Genomic DNA, 12,393 nt, shown 5'->3' on the forward strand with positions numbered 1-12,393 from the left:
GAGTACAGGGGAACAATCACCTCCCTGCTCCTGCTGGCCACACCATTTCTGACACAGGCCAGGATGCCGTTGGCCTTCTTGGCCACCTGGGCACACTGCTGGCTCATATTCAGCCGGCTGTCCACCAGCACACCCAGGTCTTTCTCTGCCGGGCAGCTTTCCAGCCACTCTTCCCCAAGCCTGTAGCGCTGCATGGGGCTGCTGTGACCAAAGCACAGGACCTGGGACTTGGCCTTGTTGAACCTCATACAATTGGTCTTGGCCTATCAATCTTCAGCCTGTCCAGATCCCTCTGTAGAGCCTTCCTACCCTTGAGCAGATCAACCCTCCCTCCCAGCTTGGTGTAGTCTGAAAACTTATTGAGGATGCACTCGATCCCTTCATCCAGATCATTGATAAAGATATTAAACAGAACTGACTCCAATACTGAGCCCTGGGGAACACCACTTGTGACCTGCCACCAACTGGATGTAACTCCATTCACCACAATGTTTTGGGCCCTGCCATCCAGCCAGTTTTTTACCCAGTGAAGAGTGCACCCATCCAAGCCATGAACAGCCAGTTTCTCCAGGAGAATGTTGTGGCAAACGGTGTCAAAGGCTTTACTAAAGTCTAGTTAGATGACATCCACAGCCATTCCCTCATCCACTAAGCAGGTCACCTTGTCACAGAAACGGATCAGGTTAGTGCCTTTCATAAACCCATGCCAACTGGGCCTGATCACCTGGTTGTCCTGTACGTGCTGCATGATGGCACTCAGGATGATCTGCTCCATAACCTTCCCTGGCACCGAGGACAGACTGACAGGCTGGTAGTTCCCTTGATCCTCCTTCTGGGCTTATTTGCTAACTTCCAGTCAACTGGGACCTCCCCAGTTAGCCAGGACTGCTGATAAATGATGGAAAGTGGCTTGGTGAGCACTTCCACCAGCTCCCTCAGTACCCTTAAGTGGATCCCATCCAGCTCCATAGACTTGCATGCATCTAAGTGGTGTAGCAGCTCACTAACCATTTACCGTTGGATTACAGGGGCTTCATTCTGTACCCTGTCCCTGTCCTGCAGCTCAGGGGGCTAGGTACCTGGAGAACAACCGAACTTGCTGTTAAAGACTGAGGCAAAGAAGGCATTAAGTACCCCAACCTTTTCCTCATCCTTTGTCACTCTGTTTCCCACTGCGTCCAATAAGAGATGGAGATTCTCCTTAGCACTCCTTTTGTTGCTAATGTATTTATAGCAACATTTTTTATTGTCTTTTATGCAGTAGCCAGATTAAGTTCTAGCTGGGCTTTGGTCCTTCTAATCTTCTCCCTGTGTAACCTCATGACATCCTTGTAGTCTTCCTGAGTTGCCTGCCCCTTCTTCCAAAGGTCATAAACTCTCCTTTTTTTTCCTGAGTTCCAGCCAAAGCTCTCTGTTCAGCCAGGCTGGTTTTCTTCCCCACCGGCTCATCTTTCGGCCCATGGAGAAGCCTGCTCCTGCACCTTTGACATTTCTTTCTTGAAGAATGCCCAGCCTTCCTGGACTCCTTTGCCCTTCAGGACTACCTCCCAAGGGACTCTGTCAACCAGTCTCCTAAAGAGGCCAAAGTTTGCCCTCTGGAAGTCCAAGGCAGCAGTTCTGCTGACCCCCTCCTTACTTCTCCAAGAATCAAAACCTATCATTTTGTGATCACTGTGCCCAAGATGGCCTCCAACCATCCCAAGTCCTTCTCTGTTCACAGGCAACAGGTCCAGTGGCGTGCCTTCCCTAGTTGGCTCACTCACCAGCTATGTGTCCTGGTTTCGGCTAGGATAGAGTTAATTTTCTTTCTAGTAGCTTGTATAGTGTTATGTTTTGGATTTAGTATGAGAATCATGCTGATAACACACTGATGTTTTCAGTTGTTGCTAAGTAGTGTTTATACTAAAAGTCAAGGATTTTTCAGCTTCTCATGCCCAGCCAGCAAGAAGGCTGGAGGGGCACAACAAGTTGGGAGGGGACACAGCCAGGACAGCTGACCCAAAGTGGCCAAAGGGATATTCCATACCATGTGGCGTCATGCCCAGTATATAAACTGGGGGGAGCTGGCCTGGGGGTGTGGAACACTGCTCAGGAACTAACTGGGCATTGGTTGGTGAGTGGTGAGCAATTTCATTGTACATCACTTGTTTTTTATAATCGAATCCTTTTATTATTATGATTATTATTATTTTTATTTTCATCTTATTTTCATTATTATTATTATTATTATTATCATTATCATTTTCTTCCTTTCTGTCCTATTAAACTGTCCTTATCTCAACCCACGAGTTTTACGTTTTTCAATTCTGTCCTCCATCCCACTGAGTGGGGAGGAGTAAGCGAGAGGCTGCTTGGTGCTTAGCTGCTGGCTGCAGTTAAACCATGACACTGTGCCAGAAAGTTATCTTCCATACAGTCCAGGAACCTCCTAGACTGTTTCCTTTCTGCTGTATTGTATTTCAATCAGACATATGGTAAGTTGAAGTCCCCCACGAGAGCAAGGACTAGTGAATGTGAAGGACACACAATCCCCGCTGACACATCCTGAGGCTGCTGCTCTTCTTACCAACGTTGTGTTCTTCAAAAAACTGCATCACTTCCCTGAGTTGTTGCCTGTCACATCCAGAGCCTGGTCTAGCTGGGAAGCAACAGTGGAGGGGGCAAGAGATATCAATTTTAGCTTTGGTTTCCCACCTGCGCATTACACCAGCATGGATCTGAGACTGAGAGCAGGACAACAGCAATGACAGCCAGAGTATGGGTAGGTCAGGCTAAGGTGTGCCTGCATTTACCTGTGTAGACGTGCAATAAAAGAGGGAAAGGGGAAAAGCAGGAAATAAAGGTGATTAATATTTCAGAAGCATATCATTTCTCATTGCTTTCAGCACAATTTCATACCTTCAGCTTTGCTGTGGAGTCTAGTTTGAGAGATCCCAAGGATCCAAAGCGGTGTAGTTTTACTGGCAAGCTCAGGAAAGCAGTATTTTATGACTGGTATTCAACATATCCCAAGAAAATTCACTTTTCTTCTGGAGCAGAGCGCTGGCAATGCAGTTGATTCCAGGCTTGGGCAGGAGGCATAGAGGGAGTTGTTCTGCAGTCAGTTTGGATGGTCTTTAACCTCCAAGACTGTGGGTCTAACTTTTATTTCTTATGACCAAACCAAACCTTAAAGTCTGGACCCCCTAAATTAACAGCTCTTCAAAATCTGGATTGGTGCTCTACTTTTCTGGGCATCTCTGGCTTAGACTGTCTATGAAAATTTTAGGTGAAAAAATAGAGCAACCTGAGTCTAATCACAAGGGCACTTTTCAAGCACTTGGTGAAACAGTATTTTGCATTCATGAGGCTTTTTTACTATTAGCTGCAGAAAGGGTAAGCCTGCAAAGCCCTTGTGCGCCAATGCTCCCATGGCAGCCTTCTGCTCTGAGACAAAACCCATGGTACTGAAATTCCATCCTGATTTCTCAACAGATGGCAATGGCACGGGGTCTCTGCACAGCGGACAGGCACATTCCCAGCCTGCTGCATGGCCAGAGAAAGGGATGGCTTTACATCCTTTGGTTGTCAGTATTAATCAAGCATTAAAGCAAAGGACAAGCAGATTTTGCTGATTTAATGGATAATTCCAGCTCGTTTGGTCCATCCAATTCAACCTATTAGAACTGAATATGAAGTGACTACTGACTGTCCCTGCTTATCTTTGTCAATAGCTTTAGATACAGGTCAATGCAGGTAATCAGTTTTCAAGGGACTCTTAAAAATAGCAGGAGTTTCTGTTTACATGTACTTTTTTCATTTATAAATAGTGTCTTTCCCTCATTATTGCTATTAAGTTGGGAGTTTGGGGGGGTGGTTGGGTTGGTTTTTTTTCTCACTGAAAAATTAAATCTTTTCTTTCCTTCTCACTATGGAAATAATTTCTTCCATCTCCTAATTGAACCTCTAATGACATACATAAGAGCTATGCTTTGTTAAGGCACTCTTCTTACTGAAATAGTTTGTAAAGGAGAGGAATGAGCTTTGTGAATATTGACGAGGCTTAAGACAACCCTATGAGTAATCCTGATTAATGTGGTCATTGCTTGATCAGGAGAAAATGATGGGCAGAGGACTTCAACATAATCCAAGTAGTACTCTCTTACACCAGAAATGCTGCACACGCCTTTTTTCCTGCACACACAAACATAAAAGTACAAGTGCAAGCTACAGAGAATTTACAGACAGAGACATGCTGCTTAGTTCATAAAATAAAAGATATTTAAACCTCATCAATCTTCCACAAAGGGGAAGGGAAAATATGATTGTCTGTCTCTGACAAATTAATGACCTTTGACAGTGCTGCACATAGGTGAAACGGATCTCAGACTAGCAGCACAGGTATCAAAGGTAGTAGTGGAAGTTTAGACTGTATAGTGGGCTTTTTATGTGATGAGGTCCATCCAGTAGAAAACCTCACAACATCCCATGGCTCAGCATGTTAGCAAATTTAGAAACACCTGCCCAGGGATACCCCAACTTTCACTGAGCTGCCCCTCTAGAAAACACAAAGCAGGAACTTCTGTTCCCAAATATCTCAGTCCCACCACTTCAGCAGGAAAAGAAGTCGAGCAAAGGGCCAGCAAGTCCTTTTATCAGTCCTGGGAGACATTATCCTTTATATTCTGTCCTGGGGACACAGGCCTGTTTTATGGACAGCAGAACATATTTTGTTCTTTCAGGTGGGTCATGGGATAATGACATGCAAGCTCTGGACTGAAGACAAGTGTCTTGGGAGTGCTTTTAAACTTGCAGGTGAAGACTATGTGTAAAGTAAAATGGGTACGTAGGTACAACTGTTGCAGCAATGAAGGAGCTGGTGCGTTTGGACTTACAAGAAATCAGCTGTGTTGCATATGGTCCTTAACTTCTCTGAAACTCAGGAGCTATATCCATCCTGAAAGACAAATCATATGTGTATTCCATGGACTGTAAATATAAGGATGATTTAAGAGCTCCGCAGACTTAGGAAACATCTTATCTAGGCTGGTAAGTTAGGGCTTGTCTATCCTCATCAGTATGATTGATCTTAAGGTCACCTCAAAGCCTAGTCCTGCAAAATTCTCGACCTGACTCCAGGCTGCTGCCTCCAGATAACTGCAGTCTTCCCCATAATAAGACCAGCTCTTCCCACTCACATACCATCTCCATGCCTCTCTGCCATGGGATTGGGATGCATCTGGGCATGCAGTTTTCAAACACAGGAAGTTCTCCAGCAGCGATCTTGCAGCTCCCTCCATCTCACTGCTAGTCCTGTTGCTTCCCACATTGTGCTGGTGAGTGGATACAAACCTGTAGCAAAGACAGTGCACAGATGCATTCAGAGCAAGGCTTCCCAAAGGGATCTGGGATACATTTTACTGTGCACTTTAGAAATAAGGAGCTTAGTGGGAATATCTTCTGTGAAGGAAAAATACCGACAAATGTAGGTGACATATACTCAGGACACATGAGGATGACCTCAAACTCCAGCTTTCTGTATGGTAAAGGAGGATGATGCTATTTGAGGGGAACTTGGATTGGGGTTGCTTTGGCTGTGTCTTGGAAACAATAATGTTTAGTGGTATTGGAAGGGTATGAAGAACCCAAAGTCCTGTGTCCTGACTGCACATTAGCTTGTGATGGGGTCCTCATAGTATTCTGTTTGCTTCCATAAGCTTCAATGCCTAAACAGAAAATACTGAGAGAAACACAGTTCAGGAAGTGCGCAAAAAAAATGCAGATGTTCTTATTTGGCTATGTCTTAGTGAACTTCATTGTCTGGTACCTAGGGCACAAGCTGATAAAACCTTGGAAGCATCAACCGTTAGTTTTCAGGATTCACAGAAGGTCTGTTAGGTACTGGAAAACTTGAAAGACAGTAAACATCTTCAAATACTGATCTTTGAAATGTTAAGTCAGAAGACAGAGAGTTAGGAGCTTCGCTTCCAAACATATATAACTTCAATTTTCAGAAAAAAACTGAACTGGATAATCAAATAGACTATCTGTGAGCTCACAGAAAAGTATAAAGAAATGAGTAACAGTCTGTATGGATTTGTCAAGAACAAATATGTCAAATCAATCTAATTTTCATTTATGACAGTGCAAAAAGCCTTGTGGACAGAGAAGAAACAGACAATGTCATAGATCTTGATTTTAGGAAGGCTTTCTACACTGTCTCCCATGACACTTTCCTTTCATGAGTAGAAAAATATCATCTGGGTGAATATATTATTGCATAGTTGCAAAACCAGTTAGAAAATTATAGATGGAGCAATCATTGACAGATTACTATCAAAACAGGATGCTTACTATATGGACTAAGCTTTCAGCACTTTCACTAATGGTCCCAATGATGGAACTGAGAAAACACTTTTCAAGCTGGCTGACACCACCACTTGGAAAGGACTGCCAGTATTTTGGATGACTAGACTGACAAATGAACTTCACAAACTCATATCTGAGTTGGAGATGATCTGAAAAAAAGAGATGCTACTTGGCAGGCAAAAGTACATCTGGAGAGGAATAGTCAGCTACATGAATTCAAGATGGGGAACAACTGGCTGGTGAGCAGACTTGAATGAAAGTCTCTGAAATTATTGTGGATCAGGTGCTCAGCAGGTGTCAACAATATCACTGTTGGGAGATGGCAAGCCCCACTCCACACACTTTACTGTGATCTGTGAGCCATGTCAAGAAACTCTTCCATTTAGCTTATCTTTTAGGCTTTGAATACATAAGGTTAATGTTCAGCCAGTCATCTTGTCCCTACATAAAACACAGTGTTCCTTAAAATGGTTTATCCTCAATTTAGCAGTGGCAAATTTAGCTTTGAACATATTAGGCTTGGGAAGGAAAGGGAAGGCAAGGCAAGGCAAAGCAAGGCAAAGCAAGGCAAGACTGAAACTCTGGTGTGACTGTGGATCAAAGTATCCAACTATCCCATTAGTTTTCTTTTGCTATCCACTTGTCTTCTGAAGCACATGGCTTTTGAGAGCGCAAGGGTGGAATCAGCCTGGGGAACCAAGCCCGCTCCTGTTAAAATCTCATCAGCTAAAAAGTTTTACTTTCCTGGTTGTTGCTTAAATAAACAAAACCAGTCACATGAGGACAAGGCCCACTTTAACAATAGCTTTCTTTTAACCCCATTCGTACAGTGGGATGTTAGCCCTCACTGCTTGCTCCTGGCAAGTCCTGCCTTTCAAGAGATAGAGGAAGCCACACAGAGCCTCCCATGCAAAACGGTGAGACAAACCCTTTTCAGCTCCCCAGGCCTCTCCACAGAAAGGCCACAGATGCCTGCACGCTCAGAGCCCTCCCCATCCCTCTTGCTTACTTTTTTTGTCGAGAAAATCTGATTAAAGCTGTGCAGGAGAGAAGCAGATGGCAGTTTTGACGTTAGGTGAAGACAGCTTAATCTCCATCTGTGCTGACATTTTCACATGTCTCCCTGCAAATGCTGCCCCCCTGATAATCACTAATGCAGAGCTGGGGGGTCGAGGGATGCCCTTTTGGGGGAGGATTTGCTAGGCGGGATGCTGGCCCGTCATGCCGGGAGCTGGCAGAAACTGGCAATGTGCTGTGGCCCTTTCTGAAGAAAATGATTATTATCCAGTGTCTTTGTGATAGGGCTATCAACCTAATTAGCACCCCACACACCTAGGCCTTGCTGATCTGGGGCTTTCGGAGAGCATCTGCTTCAGCTCTGCTCCACTGGCACTGTGTGCACTGCACACTGCTCTGAAGCGGCAATTAGGAAAGCTTCAGAGCAATGTTAGGGGAAAACAGAGTCACAAAGGTAGTGTGTAGTTTGAAGGCAAGCCAATTACAAAAGGGTATGTTCCAGTACCTGTAACACCAAATACTGCCATGAGTGTTTCTCTAAGTCAGAAGTATCTTGTGATTAAGTCAGTGATGTCTTTTCTGCTTAGTATTTGAGTAAATACACAGCATTTTGGCGTTGAAGGCTTGAGTGCATCTGCTATGGCACTTCGACAGTGGGGCTTGCCAGGAAGAAATGTATTTGTCACCTTTGTCTAGATCCAAGCTGAGCATTGAAGCAGCCTTTGGTGTGGCTGCTGAGGGCAAGTTGGGGAAATGTGGTAGCCTGGTCCTCAATGTGAGCATGTGGCACATGGGACTGGGAGCTCTGTGGCATCACGAGCTACTTGTTCACCTGCTGGAATGAAAACTGCTTCATATAACCCTCTTTATCACCTCAGACAGGAAGGCACTACTAAAATGTAGAGCTCAAAAAAATGGCAAACCCCTTAAATTCATACAAAGGTCTAATACTGCAAAAACAGATGACCCTGCAGGAGGGCACTGACCAGAGCACTAGAAAACCTGCTTTTGCTGGATGTACATGCCAGAAGCTGAGGCACAGCCCCGTGTTCCCATGTACCAGCCCCACAAGGTGTCCACAAGACCTAGCAAAGGAGGTAACATGGCCAGCTGAGGAGGCAGGAGCATCTCATATCGAGGTTTGGGGCGCTTCTTGGTAGGGTGTAAGAAAGACAATAAAGAGGCATAGCAGTAGGGATGGGGATTCAGTCTGGTGCCACAAGATAAGCAATTGGAAAACTCTTCTCTTTAAATTTAACAAGCAAATAACACAAAGCAATGGGAAATGTACAGTATAATCAAAGCAAACTTCTGCTATAAAGGAAGGCAGGCAGGATGATGTTTTGGCCTAGCTGAAGCATCAAAGCTCCCACTAACATCAAGAGCAACAGCATGTCTTTTGCAATGAAGAAATCAAAGCTTTGGGTCTCTGGGACACTAGAAGAAGGGTAGGAGAGACTGGTCCAATGGAGGGATGAGAGCTGATGTGTCAGCATGGCTCAGGAAGGCTGTTCTTGAGGACTGCCCTCCTAGGATTGATCCCAAGGCTTCAAGATGTAAAGAGAAGTCAGAGCCACAATTAGACCCAGGGTTTGGCTGGGACTCTGTAGCTGCACATTCAGGACAGATTTGTGAGAAAGTTCTAGTCCAGGGTCCCAGGGGCATAACAGGCAGCAAGGCAGATTCTTGTGGGGGCACGGCCAGGCACGGCATCAGATAGCTCAGCACTGCAGCCGCAGCTCTTGGATTAAACAAAGCTTTTGATTCTGAGCAACACCAAGTCTTCTCAGCTTCTGCTGACTTTAGTAGGGATCCAGCAGGCTCATCATTTGACAGAAGGTGACTTAACACAATGAGGCGATATTTACTGCAATCCCAGCTTTGTTGTATCCTCCCCACAGTCATCCACAAGCATCTATCTCCCTATCCCACCCTGTGGAAATTTCACAAAGAAATCAGGCAGCAGGCACTATCCAGTGCACACTATGGTTCTTGATACAAGTCCTGTGTCCATGTGTTGAGGAGATTCTCTGTTGGTTATAACATGTGAGCACAGGTCTCCAGAGAACTGCAAAGCAGACCCAGATCAGGAAGCCACTCATGGCAGCATCTCCTGCTAGCAAATACCTTATTTGAGGCTTCTGGATGTCTGTAAAATAACACAATCTGTACAGACAGGTTTAGGATGCTTCCTATGGCTGACTGACACCCAGATGAGCTACTGCACAGGGACCTTTCTTGAGCAAGTACAGCAATTTATAGTGCAATTGTACTGTTTAGTATTCTCCAGTTAGGGGGTTGTGGCTTTAAGGCACTGCATGAATTACTCTTTTCTCAACTTCACAGAACATCCTTGAAATGCTACTTGTGCCATCTTGTGTTTTTCCTGCTCTAAATCAGTTTAAGTGTTTTGTTCTCTCTGCCACCTATTTTTATATATCTACCCTACTTGAACATACACACAACCCCATATACACTGCATTTCTAGGCAGGTAAACAATCCTTCATGCTTTAGGAAGACCAGCTCAGCCTAACATAGACATTAGGGCTTCTGACCCCCTGTGACTTATCGGCCAAGCAAAGATGAATTTTTGATGACATCTCACGTGTTTTGCTAGTTACAATCAGCCCATGTCAGACAAGCATGAGATTATGCAGAACTCTCAGCCACAGAGGTGCTGACTACCCTGAGAAAAGGTATATTTGCCTGGGAGGCTTGAAGACAGTTGAAAGGTTACAGTGAGGTCCTACCTCTGTAACACATGAGCATTGCACTCTTCTGCAAGAGGGATACTGATAACATTTGACCTCAATTCTGGGAACAATTCATTGCTCAGGAAACCTGTGACTGTCTTCTTTGGTTAAAATCTTTATTCAGGGTGAAATTTAGAAAGCCCGAGGCTAGAAATAAACCAATAATCCATTCACAGTTTTGCCTCAAAGTTTATCCATAGATAAATTTTTTGTAGCAACTCCTTCTAGATTTAACCAAGTTGATCACAGTATCAGTGAGCATCTCCTGTTTTCTTTTAACCGTATTATTTGTCATCGTCAAGGAGCCAGGATAATCCATGCCCATCCTATAGAGTGGCAGAGAGCTTCTCATAATATGCCTTTGCTTTTCAGAGCCTGGCTGGTGCTCAACATCATGTTAAATCCTCCTGGCTCCCCACTTGGTCAGTGCCACTTCACAATCTAGAGAACGATGTGTGGCAGCTAAAAATAGCCACTTGCTGCATGAGTCCTCAGGTGCCAATCCACTTGTGATAAGCATCAAGGGTTATGTGAAAGCTTTGACAGATAACTGATGGCTGGCTGAACACTTGCAAATAGTGGCTAGACTGATCACAAGAAATCAAACCAAATTCTTTATTTGAGGAGATTCTGCAGAGTTGTTCTTCAGTATTTACTCAACTTTATCTCTATTTTCATTTATGTCAATAGTAATGTGATGTTTCATACAACTGCCTGTGACCCTTCCCTGCCCATTCTGGCCAGCCCCAATGGCAGCACTGTGCTTATCCGGGGAAGGTGTCAATTCCAGTACAGAGCCACTGGAAGGGACTGTCTCAGTGCTCCTCATCGGCTTCCACACAAGGTCTTCAAGGTTAACTACAGCCAGTTTTATCAGCTGCTGAAGTTAACCAAGTTCACAGGGTGCTGCAGCAATGGAGGAGCTCTCTCATTTCCATGGTTGGCCCCACAGCAAGAGTCGTAACCTCCAGCAGAGCAGCTATAACAAACAGCCAATACCTCTGTAGGGAAAGCCTTCTGCAAAGTGCCTTGCAAACTCGGAAGCAAAGATGGGCACCTTGGTACCAGTGGAGTCTGCTGGTACTTGTAGTGATGTGCGAGAGGTACACAGAGCTGAAAATTCAAGCTGAGGAATGGGAGAAAAGGAAACCACTTTTTCTTCAACAGCAATATTTTGGTTCAAGATTCATAGCTGATTTTTTTCTCCCTGCTAGACCCTTTGTCCCTTGTTTGCAAGAGTCTGGTGTGAGCAAGGAAAGAAGGATATACAGGCCACTCTATACAAATCTTTTTTTCCCCAGATCTCCCAAACTTCACTCTGTGGATGTAAAAGCAGCAGCCTGGCCCCGTGGAATGGACATTGTCTCCCTTTTTACCCCAGTAAACATGATTTTACTATTACTGCTGAAGGCCATAGTCTTTGTACTGACCTGGCAATGCAACGTCTGGAATTGTCTGAGCTTGTCATGCTCTGAGATGATACAGTTTGCATTAGCTGTGATAGTAATTGTTTAGATAATTTCCTAAATGTGTTTTAGGTTTGCTGTAGTTTATGGCAAGAACAAGTAGCTACTTTATGTGGACTGAGCAGTCTCTGACTCTAGAATAAAATGTGTGTGGCAGAGTGCAGAAACAGGATGGGATCAGCTGTCCTAGACTGTAAACACACACCATGATGTTTGGTCAGTGATTATTTCAGGAGAGCAACTTTGTATTGTTCAGGTAAAACCAGCCTTAGAAAAAGCAAAATGAACTAAAAAACTGAAAAAACTGGAAATCAATGGAAAGAAGAAAATGTACAAAAGATGTCTAGAAAATGTATAAAATCAAATACAAGTGGACCAAGACAGAAGAGACAGAAGCCAACATGAACTTCACTGTTCTGACAAAGAGGAGGAAGAAAGCCCATCACTAACACCACAGTCCTCCCAGCAAAGGTTGCTGAGAGCTCTGAGACTTCTGACCCTCAGCCCCACAGAGTAGGGGAGGATGAACAAAGGTCCTGAGAAGATGGGGAGATACTAGCAAATACTGACATTTAACTGAAATTTGTTAATGAAATTTGGTTTGTATTAAGTAGACAATCTAGACTGTAAGTCTTGAGTAGCACTGTAATTGCACTACTAATAATAGCAGTTTGTTGTATTTTGTTTACACCGTTCAAACTGCAAATTGGACCAACATTAAACAAGAGGACCAGACCTTTTCTCTTCCACTCATGGTTTCCTGCTTTAACAAAGGGCTGTGACAGCAGTTTGCTCTTAGTCTGTGCCT

Source organism: Accipiter gentilis, chromosome 14 (genome assembly GCF_929443795.1).
Source record: "Accipiter gentilis chromosome 14, bAccGen1.1, whole genome shotgun sequence".
NCBI lineage: Eukaryota > Metazoa > Chordata > Aves > Accipitriformes > Accipitridae > Astur > Astur gentilis.